General features: G+C 36.7%; 1 protein-coding gene across 1 annotated transcript in view; it reads right to left on the bottom strand.

Annotated features, from left to right (window-relative positions):
* The window catches only part of LOC139478555 (choline transporter-like protein 1), a 260716-nt gene extending 249583 nt beyond the window's left edge, over positions 1 to 11133 (bottom strand). The window contains exon 1 of the mRNA XM_071261061.1: positions 11071 to 11133. The gene's annotated coding sequence lies outside the window, so the exon portion shown is untranslated. The remainder of the gene's footprint in view (positions 1 to 11070) is intronic.
* Between the last annotated feature and the right edge of the window lie 2708 nt (positions 11134 to 13841).

Here is a 13841-nt window from a genome sequence, read left to right as displayed (position 1 = left end):
AACTACAAGGGACCGGAGAAATCAGTTCTTTATATACGTTGTTCATTAAATACGTTAACGCTCAGAAACGTCTGCAATCTTGGCTAAAACAAATACACATACACGTTTATACATGTTTCCTCCTGCATCTACTGGTGATTCAGTTAAAAAGTACCCAATGATACAACTTTAAAACATTTTGATCCAATGGTAGGAAGAAATTGCATCTGAAATTATTATCTTATCAGAATAATATATTCCAATATCGTGTTATTTTAGTTACAGCTTTCACAATATATATTTATAAAAACCATAAGCGTAGCACATTGGTACACATGATTGCTATTGACTGATATTTTTACGTATACGCAATGTTTGTTTTACAGACAAGATTGGTCCAATTACATGGACAGGTAAGATTAACATAATGCAAGTTTAACAAGGTTGAATCGTCACCAGTGATTGTGTTGATTCGCCGCGATTGTGTTGATCCGCCACGATTGTCTTGATTCGCCACTGATTGCGCAGTCAATTAATTATTGTCAGTAACACTTGACAATGAGTGAGATTTCTCAGTTCGCTATACACGTCACTAATTAGTGGTAGATGGGCTTGTCGGTGATCAGATATCACTTCGCTATAAGAATCGTTATATCCGTTAGTTCGCTGTAAAGAGTTTGTTATGTACGTAAATTTTATATGATAATATATAGGGGATAAATCGGGGACTTTGTAACAGTTTGTTGTATCCGTTTGTTCGTTCTATCCGTGTTTGTTAAATACGTGTTCTACTGTACTGCTGATTGCAGAGTTGAAACCAAACACTCAATCACTCACTCACTCACTTATGAAACAGGACCACCAATGAATGGTTCAGCAAATAATAATGCATGTAGCATACAGGACGAAAAGTCTTGTAATTATTCTAGGTATCTCTATATCGTTGCATACCTGTCTCAAACCTTGTCCTAAAGTAGCAATTGACATCCTACTATAGCCATACACAACACTGTGGATGATTGACAGGCAGGTTAATAGAGCCCTTCAGCTAGATGGACAATGTTTATACATTTCACTTCCAGCTATGCTACAATAACACAGCATGGGCTCCATGTGCCCAACACCTCCGCACCATCAGGCCAAGGGTATGATAACCTGCTCACCATGATGCAGGTGGAGGGAGAACAGTGCTGTTATGTTCACAACAGGTTAGGTTGAGTAAGCCAATTGTCCTCCTGAGCAATAAATAGCTGGGAATACAAGACAGATATGAGTATTGTGTTATCATCTTTGGGATGAGAGTGAGGTTTTATTCGTATAACAGTACAACAGCTGCGGTGTTTTAACACATCTTCCTGAGGCAAGGGAGTTATCTGCCTGTAAAAATCCAGTTTGCACCCTTGATAAAAAAAATGGACTGGAATTATTGAGTTATATTTTGGCTTGATTAAAAAGTCTAGTCATCGTCAAATCAAAATGTTTCACGAAATTGACATCCAGTTCATAAAGAACATGGCGACTGCAGTGCAGATTTCGGTAGATTGTAGGATTTGCAGAGTATGTGTACAACTAGGAGTCAACAGACATTTTCCAAATCTTTTCATGTTTTCAATGAAGGTGCTCAAGTGCCTTGATCCACTTTGCAAGGTAAGACCCGCATTATAAGAACAAAAATCTTGATTAGTTGTCATAGCGACTGATTTATGACATCCACTGTCTGAAGAAAATTTAATTGCAAAGGCTCATTACCCTGGAGCCATGACATCTATTTGCCTTGAAATACTTAATTCCTGCTATTTATAAGATTCTAATCCCAATTGTTAATCCCCATTTTTGTGTACATCAACCGTCTGCCATCCTGAACGAGATGTGCAAGTATGTCACTGATGAATAACTGTTTACATGTATATTTATTAAGCTATATAAGCCTTGGTCCAGAGAGATTGAAAGAAAAAGAAAGGTCTTACCCTTAGCCTAGCTTGGGTTGTTGTCTAGGTGCCCCAGAGCACCCAGCCTAACCCTAGCTAACTCTGACTAAGTGATGCAAATTAGATGCCCAAAGATGACTTGTATCTTTTATCAGATACATGTCCAAAACATAATTAAATCCATGTAATCTGAATCACAAGAGTTAACTGTTCTACCACAGAACTGTGTGCAATTGCTTTTCTTAAGAAATATACCCATTAGAAAGGGCAGGTAACTCTAACCACAACATATTCATGACTAACTTGCTAAACTTCACCAACACACTACAGATATGACATTAAACTGGGTTTCCCAATAAAGCCATTATATGTGTGATTTAATCTAAATACTTTACAAAAGCAGGGCTCCAGATAACATTTTGAGCCATTGAACATGTCCTCATATGTTATCAATCATATTTAGAAAGACAACACATTTTACCCCCCTGGTCCAATCGAAAGGCTACATATTAACCTGTGAGTAGACCATTTTTAAACATAAGACTTCTACTTTGCATCTGTCTATGTCAGTATATCAATCATTAAAGAAAGATATGTAATGAATTGGGTTATAGTGATTTATCTTGCGTATTTTACACAAATACGCAGCTTATCTGGATCTCTGCAAAGTACAGAGGTAATATATAAAAATGTGAGTGAGTACGGACCTACATCACTTTTACATTGTTCCAGCATTATCATGGTGGGGGACCCCAGAAATGAGCTTCACACATTGTACCCATGTGGGGAATCAAACCTGGATCTTCAGAATGACGAGCGAATGCTTTATCCACTTGGCTACCCCACTGCTAATATAATAAATGTAAGTACACATTCAACTTGAAGCAAACTGGCCAGTAGTGCTAAGTTATATCTCTATACTTACCACCTCTGCAGCGTCCTGAACAAAATCCACTGATACAGGAGCAGTATAAGGAATAAACGTAAGCTCGGACACAGCACTGACCAGATTATCGCTGTATTGGCAAACTCAAGTTTGATGGCATAGTTCAATCTTCCACAAACTGGTTAACCTGAGCGCTAAGTGACAGCTTCCTAGTTCATAGGACTCTAATTAGGCTGAGTAGACATAGATGGGATGAGGCAGAGTTACTTGTCAACTCAGACTTGGGTTCTTTTGGTGTAAAAATGGACAAGAACATGACATTGTAGATATGGACCAGGAATGGACATGAGTCACTTCTAAGTAAAGATGGACAAGGGGCTGTTTAATGCAAAGATTGACAAGGGTTTGTTTAATGTAAAGATGGTCAAGGTTTTGTTTAATGTAAAGATGGACAAGGGTTTGTTTAATGTAAAGATGGACAAGGGTTTGTTTACTGTAAACATGGACAAGAGTTTGTTTAATGTAAAGGTGGACAAGGGTTTGTTTATTGTAAAGATGGACAAGAGTTTGTTTATTGTAAAGATGGACAAGAGTTTGTTCATTGTAAAGATGGACAAGGGTTTGTTTAATGTAAACATGGACAAGGGTTTGTTTAATGTAAAGATGGACAAGGGTTTGTTTAATGTAAAGATGGACAAGGGTTTGTTTATTGTAAAGATGGACAAGGGTTTGTTTAATGTAAAGATGGACAAGGGTTTGTTTAATGTAAAGATGGACAAGGGTTTGTTTAATGTAAAGATGGACAAGGGTTTGTTTAATGTAAAGATGGACAAGGGTTTCTTTATGGTAAAGATGGACAAGGGTTTGTTTAATGTAAAGATGGACAAGGGTTTGTTTAATGTAAAGATGGACAAGGGTTTGTTTATTGTAAAGATGGACAAGGGTTTGTTTAATGTAAACATGGACAAGGGTTTGTTTAATGTAAAGATGGACAAGGGTTTGTTTAATGTAAAGATGGACAAGGGTTTCTTTATGGTAAAGATGGACAAGGGTTTGTTTAATGTAAAGATGGACAAGGGTTTGTTTAATGTAAAGATGGACAAGGGTTTGTTTATTGTAAAGATGGACAAGGGTTTGTTTAATGTAAAGATGGACAAGGGTTTGTTTATTGTAAAGATGGACAAGGGTTTGTTTAATGTAAAGATGGACATGGGTTTGTTTAATGTAAAGATGAACAAGGGTTTGTTTAATGTATAGGTGGACAAGGGTTTGTTTAATGTATAGGTGGACAAGGGTTTGTTTATTGTAAAGATGAACAAGGGTTTGTTTAATGTATAGGTGGATAAGGGTTTGTTTATTTTAAAGATGGACATGGGTTTGTTTAATGTAAACATGGACAAGGGTTTGTTTAATGTAAAGATGGACAAGGGGCTGTTTATTGTAAAGATGGACAAGGGTTTGTTTATTGTAAAGATGGGCAAGGGTTTGTTTATTGTAAAGATGGACAAGGGTTTGTTTAATGTAAAGATGGACAAGGGTTTATTTAATGTAAAGACGGATAAGGGTTTGTTTAATGTAAAGATGGGCAAGGGTTTGTTTGATGTAAAGATGGACAAGGGTTTGTTTAATGTAAAGATGGACAAGGGTTTATTTATTGTAAAGATGGACAAGGGTTTGTTTATTGTAAAGATGGACAAGGGTTTGTTTATTGTAAAGATGGACAAGGGTTTGTTTATTGTAAAGATGAACAAGGGTTTGTTTAATGTAAAGATGGTCAAAGGGCTGTTTATTGTAAAGATGGACAAGGGTTTGTTTAATGTAAAGATGGGCAAGGGTTTCTTCATTGTACAGATGGACAAGGGTTTGTTTATTGTAAAGATGGACAAGGGTTTGTTTAATGTAAAGATGGACAAGGGTTTGTTTATTGTAAAGATGGACAAGGGTTTGTTTAATGTAAAGATGAACAAGGGGCTGTTTATTGTAAAGATGGACAAGGGTTTGTTTAATGTAAAGATGGGCAAGGGTTTGTTTATTGTAAAGATGAACAAGGGTTTGTTTAATGTATAGGTGGATAAGGGTTTGTTTATTATAAAGATGGACATGGGTTTGTTTAATGTAAAGATGGACATGGGTTTGTTTATTGTAAAGATGGACAAGGGTTTGTTTATTGCAAAGATGGACATGGGTTTGTTTAATGTAAAGATGGACAAGGGTTTGTTTATTGTAAAGATGGACATGGGTTTGTTTAATGTAAAGATGGACATGGGTTTGTTTAATGTAAAGATGGACAAGGGTTTGTTTATTGTAAAGATGGACAAGGGTTTGTTTATTGTAAAGATGGACAAGGGTTTGTTTATTGTAAAGATGAACAAGGGTTTGTTTAATGTATAGGTGGATAAGGGTTTGTTCATTGTAAAGATGGACATGGGTTTGTTTATTGTAAACATGGACAAGGGTTTGTTTAATGTAAAGATGGACAAGGGTTTGTTTATTGTAAAGATGAACAAGGGTTTGTTTAATGTATAGGTGGATAAGGGTTTGTTCATTGTAAAGATGGACAAGGGTTTGTTTATTGTAAAGATGGGCAAGGGTTTGTTTATTGTAAAGATGGACAAGGGTTTGTTTAATGTAAAGATGGACAAGGGTTTATTTAATGTAAAGACGGATAAGGGTTTGTTTAATGTAAAGATGGGCAAGGGTTTGTTTGATGTAAAGATGGACAAGGGTTTGTTTAATGTAAAGATGGACAAGGGTTTATTTATTGTAAAGATGGACAAGGGTTTGTTTATTGTAAAGATGGACAAGGGTTTGTTTATTGTAAAGATGGACAAGGGTTTGTTTATTGTAAAGATGAACAAGGGTTTGTTTAATGTAAAGATGGTCAAAGGGCTGTTTATTGTAAAGATGGACAAGGGTTTGTTTAATGTAAAGATGGGCAAGGGTTTCTTCATTGTACAGATGGACAAGGGTTTGTTTATTGTAAAGATGGACAAGGGTTTGTTTAATGTAAAGATGGACAAGGGTTTGTTCATTGTAAAGATGGACAAGGGTTTGTTTATTGTAAAGATGAACAAGGGGCTGTTTATTGTAAAGATGGACAAGGGTTTGTTTAATGTAAAGATGGGCAAGGGTTTGTTTATTGTAAAGATGAACAAGGGTTTGTTTAATGTATAGGTGGATAAGGGTTTGTTTATTATAAAGATGGACATGGGTTTGTTTAATGTAAAGATGGACATGGGTTTGTTTATTGTAAAGATGGACAAGGGTTTGTTTATTGCAAAGATGGACATGGGTTTGTTTAATGTAAAGATGGACAAGGGTTTGTTTATTGTAAAGATGGACATGGGTTTGTTTAATGTAAAGATGGACATGGGTTTGTTTAATGTAAAGATGGACAAGGGTTTGTTTATTGTAAAGATGGACAAGGGTTTGTTTATTGTAAAGATGGACAAGGGTTTGTTTATTGTAAAGATGAACAAGGGTTTGTTTAATGTATAGGTGGATAAGGGTTTGTTCATTGTAAAGATGGACATGGGTTTGTTTAATGTAAAGATGGACAAGGGTTTGTTTAATGTAAAGATGGACAAGGGTTTGTTTATTGTAAAGATGGACATGGGTTTGTTTAATGTAAAGGTGGACATGGGTTTGTTTAATGTAAAGATGGACAAGGGTTTGTTTATTGTAAAGATGGACAAGGGTTTATTTATTGTAAAGATGGACAAGGGTTTGTTTATTGTAAAGATGAACAAGGGTTTGTTTAATGTATAGGTGGATAAGGGTTTGTTCATTGTAAAGATGGACATGGGTTTGTTTATTGTAAACATGGACAAGGGTTTGTTTATTGTAGAGATGGACATGGGTTTGTTTAATGTAAAGATGGACAAGGGTTTGTTTAATGTAAAGATGGACAAGGGTTTGTTTATTGTAAAGATGGTCAAAGGGCTGTTTATTGTAAAGATGGACAAGGGTTTGTTTAATGTAAAGATGGACAAGGGTTTGTTTATTGTAAAGATGGACAAGGGTTTGTTTAATGTAAAGATGAACAAGGGGCTGTTTATTGTAAAGATGGACAAGGGTTTGTTTAATGTAAAGATGGGCAAGGGTTTGTTTATTGTAAAGATGAACAAGGGTTTGTTTAATGTATAGGTGGATAAGGGTTTGTTTATTATAAAGATGGACATGGGTTTGTTTAATGTAAAGATGGACAAGGGTTTGTTTATTGTAAAGATGGACAAGGGTTTGTTTATTGCAAAGATGGACATGGGTTTGTTTAATGTAAAGATGGACAAGGGTTTGTTTATTGTAAAGATGGACAAGGGTTTGTTTAATGTAAAGATGGACATGGGTTTGTTTAATGTAAAGATGGACAAGGGTTTGTTTATTGTAAAGATGGACATGGGTTTGTTTATTGTAAAGATGGACAAGGGTTTGTTTATTGTAAAGATGAACAAGGGTTTGTTTAATGTATAGGTGGATAAGGGTTTGTTCATTGTAAAGATGGACATGGGTTTGTTTAATGTAAAGATGGACAAGGGTTTGTTTAATGTAAAGATGGACAAGGGTTTGTTTATTGTAAAGATGGACATGGGTTTGTTTAATGTAAAGATGGACATGGGTTTGTTTAATGTAAAGATGGACAAGGGTTTGTTTATTGTAAAGATGGACAAGGGTTTGTTTATTGTAAAGATGGACAAGGGTTTGTTTATTGTAAAGATGAACAAGGGTTTGTTTAATGTATAGGTGGATAAGGGTTTGTTCATTGTAAAGATGGACATGGGTTTGTTTATTGTAAACATGGACAAGGGTTTGTTTATTGTAGAGATGGACATGGGTTTGTTTAATGTAAAGATGGACAAGGGTTTGTTTATTGTAAAGATGGACAAGGGTTTGTTTATTGTAAAGATGGACAAGGGTTTGTTTATTGTAAAGATGGACAAGGGTTTGTTTATTGTAAAGATGAACAAGGGTTTGTTTAATGTATAGGTGGATAAGGGTTTGTTCATTGTAAAGATGGACATGGGTTTGTTTATTGTAAACATGGACAAGGGTTTGTTTATTGTAGAGATGGACAAGGGTTTGTTTATTGTAAAGATGGACAAGGGTGTTCTTCATAGAGGGACAATGAAGGGTGCAAGGATGGACAAGGAAGGGTTCATTGTGACGATGGACAAGAGCCTTCTTCATTGTAAAGATGCACAAGGACAGGTTCAATGAAAAGATAGACAAAATCATTCTGCATCCTGAAGATGGAAATGGCAGGGTTCATTGTAAGGTTGGACGAGAGTGTTTTCATCGTACAGATGGAAAAGAGCATTCTTCATTGCAAAGATGGACAAAAGCATGTTCATCGTAGAGATAGACAAGGATGTGTTCAATGTACAGAGGGACAAAAGAGTGTTCATCATGTCATCATATGGAGAGCATATTAAGGGTGTAAGATGCACCAAAGTTCTCATTCACAGCATTTTGTGGCCTTCGATATTATACATCATACATACGGACATGTATCGCGATACATGATGATACAAAATACATATTCATAACATATTTAACAAAAAACATAATTATCTAAATAGCGATAAATATGAGCTTGAAAAACCATCTCTGTGTCCTACAAATCAGCTGTTTGTGATCCTGTTGGCTTTCCTGTTTCCTTTTGTGACGGCCAGTTATGAAGGCAGAAAACAGTCACCACCTTAACACTGACTTCATGGCCTTTGTGTTTATATTCTGGCGTATCGTACCATGACCAGTGTATCGATATGTATGGTATTGTGGCCTTCCGTATTGTTGCCCCCCTAGAACATATACAATATTGCACTGATAATGGCACAATAAGGCCCAGTCTGTTCCTATTCCCTAATGATATCCCCACATCTCTGTGACTACTGATTTGCATGCTTGCAATCAACACTGACAAACATGAAATAAACATTGATGTAACACCTGAGTGATTGCAATTTACGCCTGAAACAACAACTAAGTGCTTCAGTGAGTATCCCAACTCCAAGCGTTGACTTATTTAGATGTTTCTCAACTTTGCACTAAGTGAATGTTCTGCAACAAACAAAATAAAGGTCCAGTGGGGTATACAAATGAATAATTCATTCTACTCTGTTATACCTCTAGGACTAATGGTAGTTTGCCTTGCTACTGCTTCCAAACAAAATTAAATTTGTAAAATTCCTTTGTGATGTCAAGTAAACTTGAGGAACTCTACTCAACATTTTCACAAAACGTTTTACTGCTCGTGCCATTTCGATCTTGATCCATTTTATTGGTTTTTCTATCAACCTCATTACCCAGCAAAGAAAGTTCATTGTAGCATATAACAGTCACAATAATTATAGATCGTTATGGATCAAAATAATTGTTTGCTATAGGAATTATACCACATGTTGAATAACATTTCAATTCAAGGAAATGTTGATTTCATGGCGAAATGAACAAGCAATGAACATCGATGCCAAACTGACAGATAGTGACAATCATTTGGTTCAGGTGGTGATTTTATAAAGACCAAGAACTGTATGGTTAATAAGCATGTCAATACCTCGGAGAGATGAAGTACCTTGTAGGGTAGAAATGTATTAGCTATGTATTAGTATTAGCTTCCAGAGATAGTGCTATAGTTGACTGACAGATATACATCACAGCCCAAGGGTGATATTGACCGTTAATGCACCCATGTGACTTGGCAATGAAATGTTGTTTATTTCACCAGGGACAGATCATATTAATAATTCACTGCAAAACTAATTGGAAGCCTCTTGCATTTTGTATGCTTTGCATAGTGTAATTAGTTGTACTGTAGAAAGAAAATAAACATCGGAATATAAAAAGAAAGTTGTCTCTTTCAAAACTTGATAGATCTACAACATGATTAAAGAAAAACATTTATGTCTTGTTTGTATATTGTATGGGATTTATATTAAATCCATAATTGATTTTATTTATATAAGATAATTTCATAAACATCAAGCTTCATACACTCATTATCATGACAGATTAAAATACATGAGTTGAACTTGAATGCTTATTACCTATATCCATTAGTATTTATTTGACTGAATGTGAAATTAACTGAAAATATATACAGTAGCATTCTCATTTCTTCAGCTGATGGAACTACATCAAAGGAATATTTAGGTCATTTCACTTGTGTGAAATCAACCATGATTAACCCATTACTACTGGGAATAATGTTGACTTTCCTTCGATTTTCTCTGTGTCTCCTCAAGCATCAACAGTTTGCCTCGTCATACATTATATATGAGTTGTGGATATTCTTAGCAACATATGAGAAAACACATGATAACACTGCCATCAGCAAAATCTTAAGACAACAAATTTGCTGTCAATCAAATTGCAATTTTAACCATGTAAACTTCACAAATAAAGAAAGGGCGGAGCCAACAGCAATGTGTCATAATAACCTGTTTAAATATGAGCGATATGTTTAGCTGGGGGCATGTCAAAGAATATGCTTGCTATGACTTGTCTGCAACGAGTCCAGCACACACCAGAGCCACTATTCACCAAAAATCACTGATATTATCCATGATCAGTAACAGAGCAAGCTGTCACTCCAGTATAAACAGTCAAATGGTACATTCATGGAAAATCAATCAGATGTGTTTACCCTCTCTCAGCTTGCGCTCCAAGACGTGGCTACTCGCAAATACTCAGACCAGCTGGAGAGTGCTTCTTTTCTCCACTGTTTCCTCTCAAACTCTTTATTTCCCCAGATCAGAAACTATCTATATCACTATCACGTAATGGTCTCGCCATGCAATAGTCTATAATGACTGTGTATTTTACGCTTTCTCGGCTCTCTGCAGCTATTTCACAGCGACAGGAATTTCTATAGATATGTATGCCCGACAGTGGCGAGCAAGTGCACGCGGACGTCAGAGAGAGCTGCCGTGGAAGTGAGATGCACTGCCGTCACACTAGTCGTGTTTTGACTATCTTTTCCCTATCGAACAAATACCCTTTAAAAACAAATACCTAGTTCAAGATGATTTGAAACATAATTAGAATGCAATAACGCTTGTTACAGGTCATGTGCACTGTGATTTACAGTCCTGTTTTGATGTAAGCTGGGATGAGATTTGACAAGTTGCGAACGATTGACGCCACGATCGCTACCCTGCACACGTCAAGTGATGTTGGTGGTGTTTAGAGCTTTCTGGTCGTGGAAAGAGGATATATGCACGACAGAATCCAAAAATATTGCTTACAAGCATGCAAAGGAAAAACAAGCATCGTTCTTACCGTGTATTTAGCTGGATCTGACCTGGCGATAAAATCCACCGAGATAGCTCATTTATGTTTGCCAGAAAGCGGAATCGATGTAGTAAAGCTGGCTCACGCGTTGAGCAATGTCGTAAAAGGCGCCAAACGCTGCATGTTGTTAACATGCTGCGTGATATTGCATAACTTGACAAAATTCGACAAATATTAAACCATGCCATGTGTAAGTATCAGTTAATTGAAAACGTGTATTATCAACTGCGGAAACAATTAGTAGTAATGTAAGATTTACGTACATACACATCATATCGCATTGGTAGTGAAATAAATGTTTTCTTGAAATAATAGGAGGTAAAAATTCAAGAAAAACCTGTAATTAATGAGGAGATAAATGATAGCAAACTTCAACAAAGAACTATTTTGGATTGGATTTGAAGTATCTTCTTGAAAGATAATTTTAATGTTTAGCGGGTTTTTTCAGCAGAATATTATGTCAACGGGAATATGTATAAGTATTGATTTTTAATTATCAACATTGATGAAAATATATTCACAGCCATGATATTACTTCTTTCGTAGACAGTGTCATTATATTGAACGAACTTATACAAACTTCTTACTATTTTCTATGAAATTATCCGTTTTTAGCTCCGACGATTCCCTTCTGTAGAAGCCGTTGTTGGAGATAGCCATTGTCACGCGACCCTACCGCTACATATTTCCTTAGCAACAAAACTAAAAGGTGAGTTAATTGCAGAGCCAGTTCAGTAAAAGAGTGAATGCGCGAAGTTAATGATTTTATCTCCTCTTCTCGTTGTTTGATGTCTTGGCGGCCTAACATTATGACTGTCAGTTTACACACAGACACTAACAAAATTATTAACAATATGTATATTAATATAGATTTTAGTTTGATGTACATATAATTAAAATTGTGTGCATAAATCGATCCGGTGCCTGGAGGCAAGCTTTCCTGCTCATCAAACGGGGTGCCCCCGGTTTCCCAACATTTCTCAAAACAACAAACCCAGTCAGGCGTAGAACAAGAGAGGGATTAGTTTGGGTACACTATTGGTAGGGGTGCTGGTGGGTGAGTTAAGTTCACCCACTTGCCAGAATGAACCGTGTTCACCAATTAGCACTTATGCCAGGCTCTTATAATATGAGTGACCGTGTTCACTAATGTACACTTATACGTGAGCGTAATAATACAGTATAAATGCAGGACATATTCGTGGATGTTCCCCACGTAGGAATATACGGTAATGAAAACGCCGATAAAGCAGCTAAACTATCCCTCAAAATCCCAGAAATAAGCTTAAACTTACCCATCTCAAAATCAGAAATTAAAAGTGTAAACAAACAAAAAATCACAAAAAATGGCATAACCTATATCTAAACTCAAATAGCCAAATCAAAAGAGTGCTCAGCAAACCACTAACCAAACCAAAAATTCTCCATCCATCAAAAAAAATCGACAGAGTAATCACTAAACTCCAAACAGGACACACCAACCTAAATAACCACCTAAAAAAATTTAAAAAACACACTACAGGTAACTGCCCACACTGCAAACAACCAGAAACCCCAGAACACGCACTCATCCACTGCACACACTACCTAACACATCGAACCGCATTACAAACCACCCTCAATCTAAACAAGGCTCTCACTCTAGAAGCAATACTAAACCCACAAAATAAACTAGAAAACTTCAAGGCCTTAGGCGTATTCTTAATAAAAACGGAACTAATAAAACGCATCTAAAACCATAATAACCTACCAAATCAAAATCACATAAACAAACAATCATCCACCATACCCATCTCCCTTAGTTCTCCTCCCCAACCCCATCGGCATCTATTCCAAATCTCAAAATTCCCAAATTCTATATAAGCAACCCCTAAAGCCCCCTCTTGGGTTGCACAGACCACCCTCGCCCCTTTCGGAAACACATTAAATGGCCTGGTCGGGCCCGTGTGCGAAATACGCATCAGTCGGAAAGCGCACGTTAAATCTCCAAAGTAAGTAAGTAAGTAAGTAAGTAAGTGGATGTTCAGTGCAATCATGGCAAACGCACAAGTTGATATTAGTTACATTAAGAACAAGCATGTCCATGTTTGTGTGTACACACGGTGTACACTTCAGGAAACGAAGGAATGCTCAATCAAAAGGCAAAGATAATATCATTTTGTCCAGATTGTTGGTTGTTAGATTTCAATGCAAGCGCTTCTTTTTGAAAGGGGTAAGTGATTAGTAACCCGTGTGGATTCCGGGTAAGAATATAGGTACCAGCAGTCTTTGTGTGTCTACCGTTAATTCCAGGTAAGACTATGGGCCCCAGCAGTGTTTGTGTGTCTAGTGGGGATTCCGGGGTGGACTATATGTCCCAGCAGTCTTTGTGTGTCTACCGTGGATTCCGTGTAAGAATATGGGTCCCAGCAGTCTTGATGTGTCTAGTGGAGATTCCGAGTAAGAATATAGGTCCCAGCAGTCTTTGTGTGTCTAATGTTGATTCCGGGTAAGAATATAGGTCCCAGCAGTCTTTGTGTCTAGTGGAGATTCCGGGTAAGAATATAGGTCTCAGCAGTCTTTGTGTCTAGTGGATATTCCGGGTAAGAATATAGGTCCAAGGTGTCTTTGTGTGTCTACCGTGGATTCTGGGTAAGAATATAGGTCCCAGCAGTCTTTGTGTGTCTAGTGGAAATTCCGGATTAGAATATAGGTCCCAGCAGTCTTTGTGTGTCTACCATGGATTCTGGGTAAGAATATAGGTCCCAGCAGTCTTTGTG

This window comes from Haliotis cracherodii, unplaced genomic scaffold (genome assembly GCF_022045235.1).
Source record: "Haliotis cracherodii isolate W230 unplaced genomic scaffold, xgHalCrac1.p SCAF_4, whole genome shotgun sequence".
NCBI classification, from domain to species: Eukaryota; Metazoa; Mollusca; class Gastropoda; order Lepetellida; family Haliotidae; genus Haliotis; species Haliotis cracherodii.
Note: the sequence above shows the minus strand (reverse complement) of the source record. Positions and strands in the feature narration are given on the sequence as shown.